Source organism: Rhinatrema bivittatum, chromosome 14, assembly GCF_901001135.1.
Source record: "Rhinatrema bivittatum chromosome 14, aRhiBiv1.1, whole genome shotgun sequence".
Lineage (NCBI taxonomy): Eukaryota > Metazoa > Chordata > Amphibia > Gymnophiona > Rhinatrematidae > Rhinatrema > Rhinatrema bivittatum.
The window spans coordinates 50,139,963-50,163,198 of record NC_042628.1 but is presented as its reverse complement, the minus strand read 5'-3'; the positions used below and the strand labels follow the sequence as shown (position 1 = coordinate 50,163,198).

The 23,236-nt window shown below is 49.4% G+C and overlaps 1 protein-coding gene and 1 long non-coding RNA gene across 9 annotated transcripts in view; both read right to left on the bottom strand.

Annotated features, from left to right (window-relative positions):
- LOC115075848 overlaps positions 1-15,222 on the bottom strand; it is a 52,765-nt gene extending 37,543 nt beyond the window's left edge. Inside the window, exons 1-2 of one of the 3 annotated variants that reach the window (XR_003852628.1) lie at positions 14,480-15,222; positions 10,542-10,730 (exon numbers count right to left, since the gene is read on the bottom strand). This is a non-coding gene — a long non-coding RNA (uncharacterized LOC115075848). Of the gene's footprint in view, positions 1-10,541; positions 10,731-13,874; positions 14,226-14,479 lie in introns of those variants that run through there. The other 2 variants (XR_003852627.1, XR_003852626.1) reach the window with 2 other exon arrangements.
- LOC115075846 (carcinoembryonic antigen-related cell adhesion molecule 3-like) overlaps positions 1-23,236 on the bottom strand; it is a 570,763-nt gene that overhangs the window by 270,590 nt on the left and 276,937 nt on the right. The window lies entirely within an intron of this gene.

The window sequence follows — 23,236 nt, the reverse complement described above, 5'->3', positions numbered from 1 at the left end:
GGGAACATAGCAAGCAGAAAGACTAGCACCAACACACTGAGGAACCATGATAGTGGCAAGAACACCACAAGGAGTTGAGTGAGTCATCTGGTGATTGGCAGCAAGGCAGTAGGGATGTGAATCGTGTGCCCGATCGTTTTAACGATCGGGTTCGGCTGGGGGGGGGGGGGGGTGGAGGGGAAATCTGATCGTTACGAGATGTGAATTGGAATCGGTTCAGATTCCAATTCATATCACTAATGAGGCCCGCGCCGATAAAAAAAAAACCCCACCCGACCCTTTAAAATTACCCCCTTAGCCTCCCCCACTCTCCCGACCCCCCCCCCCCAAAACTTTTTACACATACCTGGTGGTCTAGGGGGGCTGTGGGTAGCGCTCTCCCGTTCCCACGCTATCAGTTGCGCTAAAAAAATGGCGCTGATGGCCCTTTGCCCTTATGTGACAGGGCAAAGGTAGCGCCGGCGCCATTTTGAATATTGGCAATACAGCCGGAGTGCAGAAGATCGCTCCCGGACCCCCAGGGACTTTTGGCCAACTTGGGGGGCCTCCTGACTCCCACAAGACTTGCCAAAAGTCCAGCGGGAGTCCGGAAGCGACCTCCTGCACTCCGGCCGTATTGCCAGTATTCAAAATGGCGCCGGCGCTACCTTTGCCCTGTCACATGGTAAGGGCAAAGGGCCATCGGCGCCATTCCTTTTGCGCAGCTGATAGCGTGGGAACGGGAGATCGCTACCCGCGGCCCCCCTGGACCACCAGGTATGTGTAAAAAGTTTGGGGGGGGGGGAATCGGGAGAGTGGGGGAGGCTAAGGGGGTAATTTTAAAGGGTCAGATGGGTTTTTTGTTTTTTTTAATCGGGCCATGGGCGCCATTTATATTAGTGGCAGCCAAAATGGCGCCCATGGCCCGAGAGCGGGAGATTGCGCCGGGACCCCCCACTGGACCACCAGGTAATTTAAAACATTTTGGGGGGGGGGGGGTTCGGGAGGGTGGAGGATTTGTTTTAAAGGGTCGGGTTGGGTTTAGGGGATGTTTTGGTGTGCCGGTTTTCCCGCCCTCCCCCGATTTTTCACGATAAATCGGGGGAATTTCTATTGTATCGCGACTCTATTTTTGACGATTTAAAAAATATCTGACGATTTTTTTAAATCGTCAAAAAACGATTCACTTCCCTACAAGGCAGAGTGGCAGAAAGTTGATAGGGGCAAGACAGGCTGGCAGAGCTGAGGTAGTCAGGTCGCTGTGGTTTGAAAAGGGAAAGACAAGGAGGCAAGACAAGACGAGGCTCAGCATGTGGCAGGACTGTCAAGTGGGCGTACTGTGCACCCGACCCGTCTTGAAACAGGGACCAGGGAGTCTAACACGAGTGCTAGGACCTGAAACATGATGAACTATGCCTGGGTGGGGTGGAGCATCTCGCGGGTGCCGATTTTGGTGGTAGCAAATATTCAAACAAGAGCCCTGGGGAGAGTTCCCTTTCCTATGAGCAGGAAAGGGCTCCCTAGAATGGGTTCACCCTAGAGTAGGGTGTTTCCATTGGCGTCCAGTGAGCTCTCGCTGGTCTTTTAAAATCCAGTGGACGTAACTGATATACAAACGAGAGTTTTCAAGGCCGAGACAGAGGAGGGTGAATGTGAGCAGCGGATCAACATGGGTCAGAGGGTAGATACAGGCAGGCTACACCCGGGGAGAGTTCCCTTTCCTTTGCGCAGGAAAGGGCTACCTAGAATGGGTTCACCCCTAAACAGTGGTTCAACATGGGTCAGAGGGTAGATACAGGCAGGCTACACCCGGGGAGAGTTCCCTTTAGAATGAGTTCACCCCTAAACAGCGGTTCAACATGGGTCAGAGGATACAGACTAGCTATACATGGGACCCCGAGGGACTTTAGTGTGAGAATATCCTTGACAAAAGACAGGGAGGCTAGAAAGCAGTAAGAGTACTGCTTCGCATAGAAAGAGGCTGATTTCAAAATGGAAGAAATGACCGGAGGTAAAACACTAATAAAAATGACTTCATCAAGTGAAATAAAATCCCAAATGCCAGCTGTTGTGTTAATAGAAACAGAGGCATTGAAGAACTTTACTTTTCCGAAGCTAAGAAGAAGTACTAATAAAGTGTGCTTGGCACCCTGCAACAGATAGAAGAGAGTACATACAGATGAATTATACTTTAGAATCAAGATTTGATATGTGCTATCATCTGCACTCTTCCTGGCATTTTGGTGATATGAAACTTGAATATACAAACGAGAATTGTCAAGGCCGAGGCAGAGGAGGTTACCATGTAAACAAACAGCGGTTCAATATGGGTCAGAGGGTAGATACAGGCTGGCTACACATGGAACCCCGAGGGACTTTAGTGTGAGAATATCCTTGACAAAAGACAGGGAGGCTGGAAAGCAGTCAGAGTTGCCTCTTCATATGATGGTTCATGCCAAAATTAGATAGATGTCCCATTTGCTTGCCTCTGCTAATATCCCTGGCACACTAATTACACCGAGCAAAACGCGGGTCTTCTGTCACTTTAAAGTGGCTACAGATCGCAGATGTCTTTTGTGATCCTCCCCTCTGTAAAGCCTTGGGGGTGGTGGCACTGGAGCTGAGGTAGTGGGTGCACCCTGAGAAGCAATGCCAAGGGCCTCAGTCACCCTCTGTGCCTGCGCTGACTGCTCTTCCTCCTCATCAGTTTCATCTCTCCCCTGCTGCACTGAAGTGGAGGCTAAGACAGGACTAACTGATCCTCCCAAAGATTTGTCACCTATTACTTCTTCCATTTCAGATGAGAATCCCACACAAGATGATTCTTCATCTGAATCAGAAGCAAACAGTGATTGCGCTACATTGTCAACGCTAAGTCTTAGTTGAGACTTCTGACCCCCTGCTGCTTTTGGGGGTCAACATTTTGTCTGGCATGACTCAACCTCCCCTTCCCTCACCTCCAAAACTACAGGGCCAGAAACAGGTGGTGGCGATGACGATGCATCATGGTCAGATTTCATTTTTTTTGGGATGGAACTGCCTGCCCCTACAAAGAGTTTAGATTGCAACAGGTGCCTTTTTAACTTTAATGGGGGGAGAGGCACTAGTGTCCTTTGAATTACCTCCTCTGCCAGTCCCAATCACTCGACCTCATCTAGCTTTCCCTGACATTATGGATTTAATGTCACTGACTAGTGCCTACCCACTGTCACGGTGCCTTGCAATGCACTAATGTAAGGTGTGTGGTGTGCACACACACGCAGCTTGCTTGTAAGCACAAAAGGGGCAGACTGAGCACTTGACTGCACAGACAGTCCCAATAATAAAGTTTAGTCTGTTAAACTGCCCACTGAAGCCCAGTGCACAGAGAGACTGAGTGACTTGAATTAAACAATCTCAGTTTAAAAAAGCTCTCCCAGCCACAATACCCTAATGGTGCTTGGCTTGCTAGCAGCTTTGCTCCCTGGCACAGCGTCTCAGTCATATCACCTAAATAATAAACTGCTTTAAACAAATACAAACAGGGCTAGCTGGCACAGACACTGCAGCCAAATAAAGGAAAATTAGTTCTTACCTGTTAATTTTCGTTCCTGTAGTACCACGGATCAGTCCAGACTGTGGGTTGAGCCTCCTTTCCAGCAGGTGGAGACAGAACAAAACTGAAAGGATATCCTATATGAGGGCAGAGCCTATCCTGTAACCCTTCAATATAACTATTGTCAAAGCAGAAAGCAATAAAACCAGAATAGGATCAAGCACGTAACCATAAAGCTCAATGGAGCAACTGTAGAATAATGTAATAAACATGGTATAGCTATACACTCTTGCATATTCTTGGTGTTTAAACGACCAAGGCTTCCGGTGTAATTGCTCAGTATTCTTGCACAAAAATGAAGGATTAGAATCTGCGAATCTGCAAGAAACAAGCTTAGAGAAGACAGAAAGAAAGACAGACAGGGAAGGGCATCTAGACTGATCCGTGGTACTACAGGAACAAAAATTAACAGGTAAGAACTAATTTTCCTTTCCCTGTACGTACCCGGATCAGTCCAGACTGTGGGATGTACCAAAGCTTCCCTAAACTGGGTGGGACCGAGACAGTCCTGCTCGAAGCACTTGCCGCCCAAAGGAACCGAAGACCGGAGCTTGCACATCCAGACGGTAGTGTCGAGCAAAGGTATGCAAGGACGTCCAAGTGGCGGCCCTGCAACTCTCTGCGGAGAAACAGATTGACTCTCCGCCCAAGAAGTAGCTTGAGAGCGCAGAGAATGAGCCTTCAGGCCCTCGGGGACTGGTCGACCTTGGCAAAGATAAGAACATAAGAACATAAGAAAATGCCATACTGGGTCAGTCCAAGGGTCCATCAAGCCCAGTATCCTGTTTCCAACAGTGGCCAATCCAGGCCATAAGAACCTGGCAAGTACCCAAAAACTAAGTCTATTCCATGTAACCATTGCTAATGGCAGTGGCTATTCTCTAAGTGAACTTAATAGCAGGTAATGGATTTCTCCTCCAAGAACTTATCCAGGCCGAGGAGATCGCTTCTTTCAACCATCGCGCAATAGTGATCTTAGAAGCCGGCTTACCCTGGTTGGGACCACTCCAAAGGACAAAGAGATGGTCCGAAACCCTAGTTGGTAAACTGGAGATGTCAAACAGGTCCTGCTTCGCTATCTAGTCGGCGGAGGTTGCCCCCAGTCGTACCCGCAATCTCCTCTGGGGATAACGCAGGGAGTTTTACCGACTGGTTGACATGGAAGGCGGAAACAACTTTTGGCAAGAAAGAAGGGACAGTCTTGAGAGAAACCCCTGAATCGGAAAAACGCAAGAAGGGCTCCCGACAGGACACCGCTTGAATCTCGGAGATCTGCTGAGCGGAGGAGATAGAGACCAGAAAGACAGTCTTTAGCGTAAGATCTTTTAGTGTAGTGTGGCAGAGAGGTTCGAAAGGAGCCACACAGAGAGCCTAAAGGAGCAGATTAAGACTCCACGATGGGCACGTGGCACGAGAAGGGGGGTGGAGCTGTTTAACGCCCCTCAGAAATCGAATCACGTCCGGGTGGCCCGCTAGGGAATGACCTTCCACCCGACCCAGGAGAGAGCCGAGCCCGGAGACTTGTACGCATAGAGAACTGAAGGAGAGGCCCTTGGAGAGACCCTTCTGAAGAAAAGAAAGAACCACAGAGATCGGGGCGGAGCACGCTGGGATACCCGATTCCACACAAACAGACTCAAAAACCTTCCAGATATGCACGTAGGCTAGGGAAGTCGACTGTTTCTGGGCCCGTAGCAAGGTGGAGATGACCTCCTCCTTATAGCCCTTACGCCTCAGGCTTTGTCGTTCAAAAGCCAGGCCGCTAGACAAAAGCGATCGGCCTGGTCGAAAAATACAGGCCCCTGTCGAAGACGAGGTAGATGACCGAGACGGAGAGGTCCGTCCGTCGCCAGGTTGATGAGATCTGCGAACCACGGCCTTCGCGGCCACTCGGGTGCTACCAGAAGCACGGGTCCCCGGTGGAGTTCGATTCTTCTTAGAACTTTTCCCACCAGAGGCCACGGGAGAAATACGTACAGAAGGACGTCCGCTGGCCAAGGAAGAGCCAGAGCATCCACGCCCTCTGAGCTGTGCTCCCTCCAGCGGCTAAAGAACCGATTTGCCTTGGAGTTGCGCAGGGTTGCCATGAGGTCTAGGTGGGGGGGGACCCCACCTGTCCACTATCAGAGCCTTGGCCGTATCTGAGAGTTCCCACTCCCCCGGATCAAGTGATTGATGGCTGAGAAAATCGGCTTGAACATTGTCCTTGTCCGCGATGTGGGAGGTCGCCAGGCACTGCAGATGCCATTCCGCCCATGCAAAGAGACGGCTAGCTTCCAGGGCCACCAGGGGACTGCGAGTGCCCCCTTGGCGATTGATGTAAGCCACTGTGGTAGAATTGTCAGACAGGACTCTTACCGCCTTGCCGCGGAGCAGGGGAGGAACTCCTGAAAGGCCAGGCGCACCGCCATGGTCTCCAACCGATTGATGTGCCAGTGAGACTAAGTCTGCGACCAGGTTCCCTGCGTGGACTGAGAGAGACAAACAGCACCCCAGCCCGACAGACTGGCATCCGTGGTTACTATCATCCACTGTGGCGCTTGGAGAGGCATCCCCTGGAGGAGATGAGGGCACGTCAGCCACCACTGCAAGTCGTCGACTGTAGAGTCCAAGAACAGAAGGACCATGTGAAATTGTTCCGACACCGGTTGCCAACGGGATAGCAAAGCTTTCTGTAACGGACGCATATGAGAAAAAGCCCAGGGGATGAGGTCGATGGAAGCCATGGATCCCAAAACCTGCAGGTAATCCCAGGCCGTCGGGGAAGGTAGTGCAATCAGGTTCTAGATTTGCTCGATCAGCTTGAGAGTGCGCACGCTGTAAGAAGACCTTGCCTACTTGGGTGTCGAAGTGGGCTCCCAGGAACTCTAACTCCTGGGAGGGCTGAAGGTTGCTCTTGGAGAAGTTCACTATCCACCCGAGGGAAGCGAGAAGAGATAATACACGATCCACACCTGTTGGCAGGAAGCCGTCGACTTGGCCCTGATGAACCAGTAGTCCAGGTAGGGATGAACAAGGATGGATTCTTTCCCGGAGAAGAGCCGCCTCGACCACCTTGACCTTGGTGAAGGTGCGAGGCATGGTCACGAGACCGAAAGGAAGCGCCCGAAACTGGAAGTCCCGGTTGAGAACATGGAAGTGGAAATACTTCTGGTAGTTGCGGTGAATCGGAATATGGAAGTACATCTCTGCGAGATTGAGTGAAGCGAGAAACTCTCCGGGGCGAACTGCTGCGATGACCACTCGCAGGGTTTCCATGCGGAAATCAGGAATTTTGAGGGCCCAATTGACCTTCTTGATGTCCAGGATCGGGCGATAGGACCTGTCTTTCTTGGGAACGACGAAGTAAATAGAATACTGGATGGCGCCAAGCTCCCTCTCTGGGACCGGGACCACCGCGCCCAGATCCAGGAGTCTGGTCAGGGTTTGTTCCACCGCGACCCTCTTGGACTGCCCGCATTGAGAAAAGAGAAAAAGATCCGGAAGTTCGCAGACAATTTCGAAGGCGTACCAGTCTCTGATAATGTCGAGGACCCACTGATCCGATGTGATTTTCACCCATTCCTCAAAAAACAGGGAGAGGCGGCCACCTAGGGAGGGGACCGAGGAATGAGTCAGCTGAACTTCATTGTGTGGCAGGCTTGGGGGTGGAGCGCGCGGGCTGGCCCTCGCGAAAGGGCCGCTGCCCATGAAAGGGCTGCGACCAAGACTGAGATCAGGAAGAATAACCCCTCGAGGAACCACCCCGCCCGCACAGAGTATAACAACGCTAGCCCCGGAAGTGAGCATGAGAGGGTGTGTAGGACCGGGATGGTTTAGGATGGTCGTCCGGGAGCTTATGGACCTTGTTTTCCGCTAAGGAGTCCATACACTTCTCAAGGTCCTCACCAAAGAGCTGCTTACCTTTGAAGGGCAACGTGCCTAACCGGGCTTTGGAGGACTGATCGGCCGACCAATTGTGTAGCCAGAGGAGTCTCCAAGCAGACACCGCCGAAGCCATCGCCTGAACACAAACCAGATTGTAGAGCGCATCTGCCCCGTAAATGATTACGGCTTCCAGATGCTCAGCCTGCTCCGCCTCTGCCGGCGGGAGGTCCTGGGTGCAGAGTAATTGTTGAACCCACCTGAGGCCTGCCCGCAGCATGAGACTGCTGCAGGAAGTCGCCCGGACTCCAAGAGCCAAGACTTCGAAGATGCGTTTCATGTGAGCTTCCAGCTTACGATCCTGTCCATCCTTGAGCACCGCCGATCCCTCCACTGGGATCGTGGTATGCTTGGTGACCACCGAAACATAGGAGTCCACAGAGGGATTCTTTAAAAGGTCCAAGCATTCCTCCGGGAGGGGACAGAGTTTGTCCAAGGTGCACCCCACCCGGACAGCCCCCTCGGGAGCCTCCCATTCCCATAGGATCAGGAGTTTGAGCATGGGATAGAAGGGAAAAGCGGTAGCCGGAACCCTGAGACCCCCCAGGACCGGGTCCATATCCTTGGGCAAGGAGGCCATCAGGTTATCCGCAGTGGGCCCCTCCAACCCCAATTCCTGGAGGACAAAGGGGATGAGGGGCTCCAACTCCTCCTTGCGGAACAAGCATAGGGCTCTGGGGTCGTCCCTCTCTAGAGGAAGGTTACCCTCTGGATCCGGGGTAGTGGCGGGGTCCGGAAACCCTGGATCCACTGGGGGGTCGGGAAGGGGGGGGGCACCCCCGGGACCACCTGCACCCTAACCGGCCCCTGGGGCTCTGCAGCTAGCAGTCAACGGCGTGGAGCGAGGGATTTTTGGCGGGGGGGGGGGGGGGGGGGTAATCGAGGTGGGGCTTTCGTCCTTCTCCTGCAGGCTAACTAGATATGATTTATGCAAGAGGACGAATTCTGTGGATTTTCCGGAGGGGGAGGAGGGGGAACCCCTCCTGGGGGCATCTCAAAAAAATCTGGCCCCCCCAGCCTCAGGGAGCTCTGAAAACGGAGCCGCTGAAAAATCCAAAACGGCCACCATTCCTGGGCTTTGCCGACCCAGGAACGGCCTGGCCATGCTGGAGGAAGTTGATCCCCGGACTAAATTTGCTTGTCCTGCCGAGAAGGGATCTTCCCCACCTGGCAGGCAAGCAGAGCAGAGGGCCTGTTGGGAAAATCGCGAAGAGGGCTGCCCACAGGAGAGGCAGGCTGCCTGCCGCGGCATAGGAGAGCCGCTTCTGAAAAAAAAAGCTGAGAAAAAAAAGTTTGACTCACAGCCTGCAGGCCTGGAGTGAAGCAGGAGGGAAACCTGCTGACTCCTGCCTGTCTGGCTGCCGGTTCAAGTTAGAGGTAGGGGAATACCTGTAACTTATATTCAAACTTTGAAATTAATTTTATTTATTTATTTTTTAACTGATCGCAGTAGTCTGGTTCTAAACCCTCTCGGCAGCCAGAGGGGGTGGGGAGACGAGACCTGGACAGACTCGGTCCCCACACCAGGAAGCGGGTACGGACTCAGGCTATGCAGTGCACAAGGGGCGTCTCCCCCACAGAAGAAAAGGAAAAAAAGACACTAAAAGAAAATTCTCTTTTAATAGGAAGAAGACTAGAAAGAAGACTAGAAATAAATACTTGCTTGATCCTAAGAAAAAGAAGGCTGACTAGCCTAAGGCAGAGAACCGAAGGGTGAACTGCTGCACCTGCTGGAGACAGACGAATACAGAAGGGTTACAGGATAGGCTCTGGCCTCATATAGGATATCCTTTCAGTTTTGGTCTGTCTCCACCTGCTGGAAAGGAGGATCAACCCTCAGTCTGGACTGATCCGGGTACGTACAGGGAAAGAATAATTAGCTTTTTTTCTCTTTCCTAACTAGCCAAAATTGCTCTCTGTGCAGCCTTTCCACAAAGCCCACCTCCCCACACCAACCCTGCAAAGAAAGTGTGTGGCACGCCTCGTGTTGATGTATATATAGTGCTGGCTCATCAGTAAAATCCTAAGAGAGAGCTGAATGACAGCGCGATTGGCTGCATTCAGTGCATTTCACAAAATGTCAGCGCTGATACACTGCATTCCGGTATCCATGCCAACCTGTCCGACCCTTTCCTGTGAGTCACAGGATATGGCGAAAACGAATGCATACCCCTAGTAAGGATACTCCATCCATTGGATCATGTAACAAGGCTCCCCTTGCAGTCCAGTGTAGATTAGTTCGTAGCAAGTCACGAAGCCAGAACTCCGCCTTCTCCCATAACTGTTTAATAAACGGGCAGGTCCACCACATATGATAGAAATCACCTAGCATCCCATATTTTCTCCAGCATATATTGTCCTGTTTAAGCCCCATTTTATGTAGCTTATATGGCGTTAAGTACCATCGGAACAGCATCTTATAGCTTTGCTCCTCTAATTGAGCAGATAAAGAACTCCGTCTCACCTCCTGAAAGCAGGCATCCCATTTGCCCTGTCAAGGGGTTTCCCAAATCAGACTCCCAAGCTTTCAGATGTCCTACAGTGTGTGGTAGTCCCATCAAGTACAATATACATTTTGGATATAGCTCCTTTAAAAATGTGAGCCTTGTCATAATAGCTTTCAACCAATGTTTTCCCTTTGTTCATATCTTCTCGTACGTCTTTAGAAGTAAGAAAATGTTTTAACTGAAGATACACAAAATGATCCCTATCTGTGAGGCAGTATTTATCTCTCAAACCCTCAAAAGACATCACCCCTTGTTTCTGCCACACCTGCCCCAATGAATGTAAACCCTTATCTTCCCAGTCTTGAAACCGCTTTCCTGTATTCCCTCACATCCTCTAATCGGGATGGAATACAAAAATCTACGGGTCCCCACTATCAAGGTCCTCCATTGATTCCAAAGATGTATAGTGATAGCACTGCATGGTGAAATCCGATCCTCATCCAGCCTTATCCGCCCCCCTGTCCAGAAGAGCTTCCTAATAGACAAGCCGTGAGCCATGTCATTTTCTAGCTGAACCCATTGTTTATAGTGTATACCTTATCATGAAAGTCTATCACCACCTCGAGTTGGGATGCCGCATAATACTTAAGAAGGTGTGGAACCCCCAGGCCTCCATCTGCTTTGCTTTGATAAAGGACGGAACGTGAAACCCTTGGTGGTTGCTGCTTCCAGATTTTTAGCTTCCATCCCTTGAGATAATTTGCTGGCAGTATACATGGGAGAGTCTGAAAAAAAATACACCAGTTTCGGCAAAAAGGTCATTTTTATTGCAGCAATCCTGCCCAGCCATGACAGCTCTATTCTATCCCACGATTGAAGATGTTTCTCTAATTGTTTGAATAATGGTATATAGTTACGGCTAAAGATATCCCCATATTCCGATCCTATCTGGACCCCTAGATACTTTACCGATTGTTTCGCCCATTGGAAGGGGAAAGACTGTTTTAACTGTGTAATCTGAGGTTGAGACAAGAAAATAGGGAGTAGCTCCGATTTTTCTTTATTAACTTTGAAACCAGATACCCTCCCAAATTTACGCATGTAAGGATTTCTCCGGGTTGGCCAAGGGCACGTCATCGGCATAGAGAGAGATCTTATAATTCTTATCTCGTATCCGTATACCCAGAATCTCTCCCACTGTCCTGATTTTTTCTGCCAAGGGCTCTAGACAGAAGGCAAACAATAATGGCGACAGTGGACACCCTTGCCTCGTTCCCCGTTGTACTTGGAAATTTTCAGAGTATCCTCCATTCACCTTTATGCAGGCAGCAGGATCTCGATATAATGCTTGCACCCACTGGAGAAAACCACCACCCAAACCTACTTTTCTCATAACCTGAAAAAGAAAGGGCCAATGCACCCTATCAAATGCTTTTTCTGCATCCACCCCAAATAACATGGACGCTATGGCATTCTTACGTGCATAATGGACAATGTTAATCACCTTTCGAATATTATCCCCTGCCATTCTACCCGGCATAAATCCCGCCTGATCATCATGAATTAGGGATGTAATTACCACTTTTAGTCTAGTAGCCAGGATCTTAGCTAATATTTTCAGGTCAATATTAGTAAGTGATATCGGGCGATAGGGAGCTACATTGAGTGAGGTCCTTTCCAGGTTTAGGTAAAATAGTAATGCCGGCTACATTTGCTGCATTCAGGAAGTGGCAACCAGACCCAAGCATATTAAAAACATGTTGACTAAAGGGACTACTAATATGTCTTTGAATTTCTTGTAAAAAAGTGGGGTGTATCCATCGATTCCTGGGGCCTTTCCTGGCTTTAACTCAGTAATTGCTGCTAAAACTTCCTCAGAAGTAATAGGTTGGCCTATCCCATCCGTTAGAGACTGATCTAAACAAGGCAGCTGAACTTCATCCAAATATTTAATTATATCCTCCTCAGGAACTCCCTCTTCCCGGGCATACAGTTCAGCAAAAAAGTGATTAAATTGAGCCCTAATCCCTTCACCGTCCAAGAGCAGAGACCCATCATTTGCCTTGATTTTGGTGATCTGTGCCTGGGACGTTCTAGCCTTTAACTTGTGCGCCAGCAGCTTCCCAGCCCAGCTTGCCATGTTCATAATAGATTTGTTTAGCTAAATCTAGATTATACACCAGCTCCTCTGCTTCCAGCATGCGGATTTGATAGCGAATATCTCCCAATTCCTTTAACAGGGGCCTCGAAGGTGCCTGCTCCACCTTTGCCAACTGTTCCCGTAGCATCTTATGTTGTTGGGCTCTTTCTTTTTATAAGCAGCTATCGCGATTACTTTTCCCCGGATAACTGCCTTCAAGCAGTTCCATAATATTACTGGAGTCGTGTCGCTTGTGTCATTAATCGTTAAATAGTCCCTGATGGCCTTACGTATTTGTAGTTCTACCTCCCTATCTTTAATTATAGAATCATTAAATTTCCAAAACCTACACCCACAGTCAAAGCTCAAGCTATTAAATTCCCACCAAACTGGCGCATGGTCAGACCATACTATACTACCTATACTTGCATTGGAGGTACTGCTCCACCAATGTCTTGTCTATTAAAAGAAAGTCAATTCTAGTATAGGTGTCATGAGCTGGAGAGTAAAATGAGTAATCTCGACTGGCTGGATTTGTTTCCCTGCCAGATGTCCACCACGATCTCGTTTTCGACGCTAAGGCCCTGTTCTCATACGTTTCAGAACTTACAAAAACTACCACCCTGTCCATCCCGGGCGACCAAGCTCAATCTAAAGCCAATGATGTTGCATTCTTCTTCCACAGCAAAATCTCCAACCTTCTAACTAGTCTACCCCTCCCCCCCATCTCCCTCTTACATCACAACTACGAGAGCATCTCTCAAATTATTTGAACCCACTTCCACCATGGAGATAGAAAACATACTAAAGAAAATGAAACCCTCCACCCACCCCTCCGACCAAATCCCAACTAAGCTACTTCTATTGGTGCCTGACACCCTCGCCAAGTCTCTGACAGACATCATAAATTGCTCTCTTTCACAAGGAATTTTCTCCAGTGCTCTAAAACTCACCACCCTCAAACCCTTGCTTAAGAAACCGAATCTAGATCCTAAGAACCTGAACAATTTCCGCCCTGTTTCCAATCTACTTTTTGTTGCTAAAATCACGGAAAAATTAGTCAACGCTCAACTTTCGGAATATCTCGAAGACCACAAAATACTCCACCCCTCCCAATATGGATTCCGCAAACCGCTAAGCACCGAAACACTCCTCATCTCCCTCACAGACCACCTCATCATGGGCCTAGACAAAGGGCACTCTTTCCTGCTGGTGCTCCTCAACATGCTGAACCATGTCATCCTCCTAAATCGACTTTCTGAAATTGGGATTACAGAAACAGCCCTTAGATGGTTCGACTCCTTCCTCAGTAATAGAGGATTCAAAGTCAAAGTCAATAAAGAGTCCCCACGCATCACTTCCTCACTAGGTGTACCTCAGGGCTCTTCGCTATCTCCCACGATCTTCAACATCTACCTCCTTTCCCTCTGCCAATTGTTAACAAACCTAAAGCTGAAACACTATCTATACGCCGACGACGTGCAAATTCTGATCCCTATAACTGAACCCCTGACAAAAACACTTAAGTTTTGGGACAACTGCCTCCAGTCCATCAATCTCCTCCCCACCAGCCTCAATTTGATTCTCAACCCTGTCAAGACAGAACTCCTCCTCATATCACCGGAAAACAATGATACCCTCCAGCTGACCCTACCCAACACTCTAATCACTCAAGCAAGAGACCTGGGAGTAATAAATGACAGCCATCTGAACTTAAAGAAGTTCAATTACACCACCAAGGATTGCTTCTATAAACCTCAAGTGCTAAAAAGACTTAAACCTCTCTTACATTTCCAAGACTTCAGATCAGTTCTCCAGGCCATCCTGTTCTCCAGACTACTGCAACTCCATTCTGCTTGGTCTTCCTACCGCCACTACCAAACCGCTTCAGATGCTCCAAAATGCGGCCGCTAGAATCCTGACAAACACCAACAGAAGAGAACATATCACGCCCATCCTCAGAGATCTACATTGGCTTCCAATAAGCTACAGAATCCTTCACAAATCCCATACCATCATTCATAAAACCATTCACCACCAGTTCCCCATCGACCTGCAACTCCCACTCAAACTCCACACCTCTTCAAGACCCATTAGGGAAGCTTACGAAGGATCTCTGCACGCCCCTTCCTCCAAATCCACCCATCTGACAACCACCAGAGAACGGGCCTTCTCGACAGCAGGACCAGCCATCTGGAATGCCATCCCTCCTGATCTCAGACAGGAACCTTGTCTGTTGACCTTCAGAAAAAAACTTAAAAACTGGCTGTTTCAACAAGCCTTTCACCCAACCTAGGCCTGCATCAACAATGCCACAGATCACATACTAAGTCCGCCTGTTTAGGGCACACTATCTTGGACAGTGCATTTACTTTGTTATAGTTACCGAGTTACCTCTCCACTTCTGGTTTCTTCTCCTTCCTAGTTCCATTATCCCTGTTCATTGTAACTTTTGCATCTTCTTCGTTATTGTTGTTAATCCCCGTTCCATGTAAACTGATTTCATGAGATTGTATCATGAAGGTCGGTTTAAAAAAAAGTATAAATAAATAAATAAATTCCATTTCATGATGAAGTTCTTAAGAGCTCTCTGATCTATTTTAGAGTAATGTCTACCACCTTTAGAGTAATCTAGCGTGGGGTCTCCTACCATGTTAAAATCTCCCCCAATTATCAAAATACCACTCTTACATTGTAACAATAATGCATCCAGACTGTGGAATATCTCTCTCTGGAGCGTATTCGGATTATAGATATTAACCAGCATATATAGAACCTTATTAATGAAGACAGAAACTATCAAAAATCTCCCCTCTTCATCCCTATGGACAGTTTTAACTTGCACCTAGAGAATAAAATCCCCACCCCCGTGTATTTGTGTTTAGGCGTGCTGGCCGCAAACAACATATGCAGATATTGAGGTGAGGTTAACAATCTCTCATATTTCTTTCTTAAGTGCGTTTCCTGTAGAAAGATGATGGAAGCTTTTAAAGAAAGAGCTTCCTGAAGCATGAGTTTACATTTAAGAGGCATATTTAAACCCTTAACATTAAGGGTTACCACTCTAATCGACATCAGAGAGATATCCACCCCGTATAACTCTGCTTCTGGCATACTGTACCCTCCCCTGCCCAGAACCTCTTTGCCTTGTAACTGCTGTAAAGGATTCCCTCGTAGCACCTTGTTCCTGAGTTTCCCCTTTGTTCCCTTCCCCCTCCCTCCCCTCCCTGTATCTTCCCTCCACCCCCAGACTCTCCTGATATCCCACCACTGATACATCAGTAGTGCCCCTCCAAGAAACAGACAACCTCCCCTTCCCACATCTATATACACATCTACTAGGAACATTTCAGCGATAATCCTCCCTATACATGTGGCATCAACCAGACTGTAACTTGTAAAGAGTACAAACAATTTTCCAGGAATCATCTATACTTCCACCAAGAACAGGAATTCTGAACCAGTTAGAAGTTGGTCTTCGGATTTTACTCTTCACCCTCTTTCGGTATGCTTTGATCCATAGATTTACGGCGGAGTCTAGAGCCCGATTTTCCCACTCGCTGCCATTTTGGACGTTCAGTCCCCATTGTCTGCTGAATGTTGTTTTCACACCTGGCAGAGCTAGCCCAGCTTCTGCCAATATCAACATAGCAATCATTACTGTACATTCAGCACAATGTAAATAATTGTTGGTTATTTAAACTGTTATGCTAGTGGACCCTTGACCCGGAGTGAGAGAACACCCACCTGAAGGCCCTTGGTGAACTTCGCATCCGGAAGGTGGAAATCCCGGAACAGCCAACCCCTCAGTACCCTCTGCTAGGCCACAGCGCGATCCGGGTACAGGCCAGGGACAGGCAGACACACAGGCCAGGTAGCAGGCAGGGGTCAGGACAGGCGGCAGCCAAGCAGCGTAAAGTCCAAACCGGGGTCCAGGCAGGCAGCAGGCAAAGGCAGAGTCAAGTCCAATCCAGGGTCCAGACAGGCAGCAGGCAAAGGCAGAGTCAAAGTCCAATCCGGGGTCCAGGCAGGCGGCAGGCAAAGGCAGGAGTCAATTCAAGGAACGAGCAGCACAGGGACAACACCGAGCAACAGGAACTATTGTGAAGGCAATCCAAGTCTTCACTGAGGGAGTTTAAATCTCCCTCTCTGATGACGTCCTCTTCCGGGGCCGGCCTCGATTCCGCGGCCCGGCCCCTTTAAGGGGCGGGGCCAGCCGCGGCTCTCCCGACGCTGTCTTCTGACAGCAGGCTGCCGTCACGCCGCGGCCCGTGCTTCGTGGGCCGCCGAGAGAGGGACCCCGTCCGGCTTGCAGGAGAGAGGTAGGGAGGCCCGAACACATGCAATCGCGATCGGGCCTCACAACAGTACCCCCCCTCTTACGCCCCCTCCTGGACAGACCTGGTTTATCCGGATGTGCAATGTGAAATTGGTGAAGTAAAGACTTATCCAATATATTGACCGCTGGTTCCCAGGAATTCTCCTCTGGACCGAACCCCTCACAGGCGATCAAATATTCCCATCGTCTATGATGGCGACGGATGTCCAGAATCTCTCGAACTTGGTAGATGGCGTCTTCTTCAGGTTCGACCGTGGAAAGTGGACGTGGAGGTTCATGAATGGAGGAAGAAACCAGAGGTTTGAGCAGCGACACATGAAAAGAATTGTGGATCCGGAGAGTCGAGGGAAGTCGCAGGCGATAAGTTACCGGGCTCAGACGTCTGCAGATGAGGAACGGTCCGATGTACCTGGGTGCGAGTCGCGACCCGAAGACGTAAATGACGGGTAGAAAGCCAAACCCGATCTCCCGCACTGAAATGTGGAGCGGGCCTGCGATGTTTGTCAGACATACATTTAGCAGTTTCGGCTGCCCGGCGAAGCCTAGCATTGGTGGTCTCCCAAGGTTCCTGGAGCTGTTGTGCAGATAATTGAGCAGCTGGCGAAGCCACCGTAAGCGGTAGAGGTAAAGGGGGTCGTGGCTGTTTCCCAAAAAACAAACAAACAATCTGAAACGGTGATTGTCCAGTGGCTGAGTGTACATGGGAATTATGGGAAAATTCGGCCCAGGGTAGAAGAGGGGCCCAGTCATCTTGGCGATGATTCACGAAAAGGCGTAAAAACAATTTTAATTCTCTGTTGACTCGCTCCGCCTGGCCATTACCTTGCGGGTGGAAGGCAGTCGTGAAATCTTGTTGGATGCCAAACATCTTGCAAAGCGCACTCCCATATTTGGCCGTAAACTGAGGTCCTCTGTCCGAGGTAATGTGAAGTGGAAGTCCATGGAGACGGAAAATATGTGTTGAGAATAGGTCTGCCAGTTCAGGAGTAGAGGGCAACTTGGATAAAAGCATGAAATGGGCCATCTTTGAGAACCGGTCGACTACAACCCATACTACCTGATTCCCGCCAGATAGTGGAAGGTCAACAACAAAATCTGTGGAGATATGGGTCCATGGTTCTTGAGGAGGTGGAAGGGGCTGGAGGAGGCCCCAGGGTCGACCAGGTAAAGGTTTCTGCTGAGCGCATTTAGGGCAAGAAGAAACATAAGCTTGCACATCTCCTTTCATCCGAGGCCACCAGTAGTAGCGCGATAGAAGCTCCCAAGTTCTTGCTCTCCCAGGATGTCCTACAGAAAGGGAATCATGTGCCCACGACAGCACCTTGGAGCGTAGTCTGAGAGGTACTACGGTTTTCTCGGGGGGTACAGTCTCGGTGGCCACCAGCATCAGTTTGGCGGGGTCAATAATGTGATTAAGAGTCTCAGGGGAATCTTCAACTTCGAAGGATCTGGAAAGGGCATCTGCCCGCCCATTCTTTGCTGTTGGACGATAATGAAGAACGAAATCAAATCGTGAGAAGAACAGTGACCAGCGGGCTTGGCGAGGGTTGAGGCGTTGAGCTCTGTTAAGATAGTCCAAATTCTTGTGATCAGTGAAAATTGTGATGGTGTGTTGCGCCCCTTCCAGCCACTGTCTCCATTCTTCAAAAGCCATCTTGATAGCCAGCAATTCCTTATCACCGATTCCATAGTTCTTTTCCGCGGGCGAAAATTTGAGAAAAAAAGAGAGCAGGGAAACAATACCCCTCGGTCCGCGTGCTGACTGAGGACTGCTCCAACTGCTACCTCGGATGCGTCTACCTCCACGATGAACGGATGATTGGGGTCCGGATGATTGAGACATGGCTCTTGTAAAAAGGCTGTCTTGATATCCTTGAATGCTTGTACTGCTTCACGGGACCACTTCTTGGTGTCCGCCCCCTTCTTGGTCAGAGTGGTGATCGGGGCTATAATGTGAGAATAATGTGGGATAAAGCTTCGGTAAAAGTTGGAAAACCCAAGAAACCGCCCTATGGCCCGAAGTCCCATGGGTTGTGGCCAGTCTCGAATACTGGCCACCTTCTCCAGATCCATCTGAAATCCTGTGGTGGATACGATAAATCCCAAAAAAGGTATTGATTGTTTCTCGAAGAGACATTTCTCTAGTTTCACAAACAGCTGATTTTCTCTTAGTCATTGTAGGACTTGTTTAACATCCTTGCGATGAGTATCCAGATCCTTAGAGTAAACAAGGATATCATCTAGGTAAACGATCACCTGTTTATATAACATGTCCCGAAAAACTTCGTTCATAAGGTTCTGAAAAACCGCAGGTGCGTTACACAGTCCAAAACGCATGACAAGGTATTCATAGTGACCGTTGCGAGTATTAAAGCGGTTTTCCACTCGTCTCAGGGCTTAATTCGAACCAGGTTACAGGCACCTCGTAAGTCGAGTTTAGAGAAGATTTTAGCACCATGTAATTGGTCTAGTAATTCTGGTATCACGGCAAGGGGTACTATCCTTGCGGGTGATGGCGTTGAGCCCTCTGTAGTCAATGCAAGGTCTTAACGACCCATCTTTTTTAGGTACGAAGAAAAACCCTGCCCCAGCAGGGGATGTGGATGGTCGAATAAATCCCTTTGCGAGATTTTCCTCAATGTATTTGGCCATGGCCTGTGATTCAGGCCCAGAAAGTGGATAAATCCTACCTCTGGATGGGATGGTGTTGGGAAGCAAATTTATCGCACAGTCAAATCTCCGATGACAAGGCAGGATCTCAGCTTTCTCTTTAGAAAAGACGTCAATGAAATCGGAGTACTGATGTGGTAATGCAATATTGGTAGTAGTCATCGGTATCACTGGTTGGTGAGTCCAGTGAATATATGTCTCCCGACACTCTGGCCCCCATGCCGCAATCTGGAGTCTTCCAGTCAATGGTTGGAGAATGTTTTTGTAACCACGGTAGACCCAGAACCACTGGATGGACCGCCTTTTCCAAGATAAAAAAGGAAAATTTCTTCTTTGTGCAGGATTCCGGTAAGTAGCGATATGGGAGCGGTGTTACAGGTAACTCGTCCAGGCAGGTTCTCACCTTGGATGGAGGAAATAAACAGCGGGGTCTTGCAGGGCTGTGTCGGAATCTGAAGCTGGTGAACCAGTTCAGCCAGTATAAAATTCCCTCCAGCTCCGGAATCGACCAGAGCCTGGGTGATGAAAGATCCTTGCTCCCCTTGTAGCGTGACGGGGACCACGAATTGAGGAGCTGCTCCTCGGAGACGCCCAGGATCGGTAGTTTCCTAGACGCTCGGGACACTGGGCGAGAAGATGTCCCTTGTTGCCACAGTATAAGCAAAGGCCCATTCTCCTTCGGCGTTGTTTCTCTTCTATCGTCAGCCGACTCCTTCCTAGCTGAATGGGTTCCTCTTTGGGCTCTGTGGAAGCTTCAGTGGTGACCGGAGCCAAAGGATGGGAGAAAAGTGAGGAGCCAGAGGTACTAGATGACGAGGAGGTCTGGACCCCCTGACCCGCTGCATGAATCCGGTCAATACGACCCGCCAAGTCAATGAGTGCATCGAGATCCTCCGGGAGCTCTCGTCCCGCCAGTTCATCTTTAATACGGGGAGATAGTCCCTCTAGAAAGATGCCTTGGAGGCAATCCGAGTGCCATCCTACTTCAGAGGCCAAAGTGCGGAAGACAATAGCGAAGTCTGCTAAGGTACGAGACCCCTGGCGCAGATTAAGGAGTTCGGACGTGGCTGTAGCAAGTCTCCCTGGTTCATCAAACACTTGGCGGAAAGTAGAAACGAATCTGGTTAAGTCATTCAAAATCGGGTCTTCTCTTTCCCAGATGGGAGAAGCCCATGCCATGGCCTTCCTGTCGAGCAGAGATATAATTTATTTTATTTATTTATTTAACAGTTTTTTATACCGACCTTCATAGTAAATAACTATATCGGATCGGTTTACAATTTAACAAGGGGAATAACTGGAGTAACAATTCAAGTAAACGAGAGATAACGATAGGAGGAAGGAATAAGTCAAAGTTACAATCAACAGGGTTGATTGTAACTTGATTACAATCTTTGATGATAATGAAAGAAGTCTTCGTCCGGATCGTTGGGAAATTGCTGTCCTTGTAATGAGAATCGGATGAAGCATTGATTGAGGAATCCTCGACATACTTTAGTTTCCCCGGAAAACGGGGTGGTGCAGGTAAGTGTGAAACCGAGGCTGAGGTACTCGGCGGGGGGAGGCGCCGGAGCAGCTGCTTCAGCTCCATGGGTGGAATCCAAACGCCGCACTAGTCTATCCATGGTGGCAGTTAACACCTCCAGACTCAGTTACCGTTGCTGCTGCATCAACTGTTGGGCGAGCCCGGGAATAGCCTGAAGACCGGACAGATCCACCGGGTCCATGGCCTTCACAATCTGTTATGCTAGTGGACCCTTGACCCGGTGCGAGAGAACACCCACTTGAAGGACCTTGGTGAACTTCACCTCCGGAAGGTGGAAATCCCGGAACAGCCAATCCCTCAGTACCCTCGCTAGGCCACAGCGCGATCCGGGTACAGGCAGACACACAGGCCAGGTAGCAGGCAGGGTTCAGGACAGGCGGCAGCCAAGCAGCGTAAAGTCAATCCGGGGTCCAGGCAGGCAGCAGGCAAAGGCAGAGTCAAAGTCCAATCCGGGGTCCAGGCAGGTGGCAGGCAAAGGCAGAGTCAGTCCAATCCGGGGTCCAGGCAGGTGGCAGGCAAAAGGCAGAGTCAGACAAGGCAGGAGTCAATTCAAGGAACGAGCAGCACAGGGACAACACCGAGCAACAGGACCTGTTGTGAAGGCAATCCAAGTCTTCACTGAGGGAGTTTAAATCTCCCTCTCTGATGACGTCCTCTTCCGGGGCCGGCCTCGATTCCGCGGCCTGGCCCCTTTAAGGGGAGGGGCCAGCCGCGGCTCTCCCGACGCTGTCTTCTGACGGCAGGCTGCCGTCACGCCGCGGCCCGTGCTTCGTGGGTCGCCGAGAGAGGGACCCCGTCCGGCTTGCGGGAGAGAGGTAGGGAGGCCCGAACGCATGCAATCGCGATCGGGCCTCACAACATAAACAAGCCTTTCCAGAAACTCACTGATTCAAAGCAGCAATCATTACTGTACATTCAGCACAATGTAAATAATTGCTCTTCTTGCGTTGAGTTACTTATGCTTTGTTCTTCCTCTTCCACCAGTTCCAGCACCCCTGTTTTATTGTAACTTCTGCTTCTCTTCGCTTTGTTAATATCTAAGGTTATTGTACCCCCCGTTCCATGTAAACTGACATGATATGATTGTATCATGAATGCCAGTATAGAAAAGCACCAAATAAATAAAGAAATAAATATCGATCCGGCCTCCGCTAACTTCTTGATCCGATGAGTTGTGCCTTCCACTGTGAAAGCTAATCCTCTTGGGTACAGCCATCTATATCGGATATTCTCTTTACGAAGAAGGGAGGTCACAGCTTGAAGGTCCTGTCGTTTTTGAAGAGTGGCAGCTGCAAGATCATTATAAGAGCCATGTTGAGCCTTTCCCAATTGATGGTGCCCATTTGGCGGACTTTCTGATCACTTCTTTTTGGCGAAAATTATGGACGTAGGCGGATAATGTCACGTGGAGCATTATTTCTCAGAGTGCCAAGGGCCCTGTGTGCCCGATCCAGCTCAATATTATCGTCCAGAGCAACTGCAGCATCAGACTCTGCATTAAGCACTGCTTGGCATAATTTTTTAACCACCAAAGCTGCATCCGTGTAGGTTTCCGATTCCGGCACGCCCCTTATTCTAATATTAGAACGCCGTGACCTGTTTTCAATATCTTCTAACTTCAGCATAATTTCTTCGTTTTTATTTTGGAGCGTCAAAAGTTTTGTTTTCAGTCGCAATGTTTCCATGACCTGACCTTTCACGATGTTTTCCACATCCTCAACTCGGTGGCCATAGTCCCCCAGCTCTGACCGGAACTCCGCTAACACTGCCTGCATGTCTGTCTTGATCGATTTTGTCTCTTTGGATTTCCTGAAACCATAATTGAAAGTCCTGTTTGGTAGGTTCCCCGGCTGTCCCGGACACACCAGCCTCTGTCAGGTTGCCATCCTCTCCTAGATTTCTGTGCGCCTGCATTCTCCATCTTATCTGCACCCGGTTCCAGATATTCTCACAAGGATGCAAATCGGGAGCCGCCGGCTTCATATGGAAAAAGTCTTCAGAACAACTGTTTTCTTCCTGGAGGTCATCATAAACCCTTTAGCAGAGCCCGGTTACATTTCACTACTCTCAATTCTTCCAGTTTGTCACACACTAGAACGACTTGGTCTGACCCACTTCCTATACGCTGACGATATACAAATACCGGTCCCTAATTAGGGGTGTGCATTCGTTTTCACCGTATTTGTAATCTGCAACTTATTTTTTGCCATCCGCAAAATACGTTGGGAGGAGAAACGCATCGCGACTTCCAACGTATTCAACATATTTCTGTTGAATACGTTGAACCGCGAGGCGTGCGCTTTCCTCGCCGCCATTAGCTGCGAGCTCGGAGCCCCAGATTACCACAAAATGGCGGCGCCCCTGCGGTAACCATGCCAACATGTCCGACCCTTTCCTGTGAGTCGCAGTGACTCACAGGAAAGGATCGGACAGGTCGGCATGGATACCGGAACGCAGCGTATCCGCGCTGACATTTGATGAGCAGCACTGAATGCAGCCAATCGCGCTGTCATTCAGTGCTCTCTGTGCATTTTACTGACGAGCCATCAGTATATAAACAGCAGCACGAGGAGGCTGAGCCAAGCAGTTATTTCCA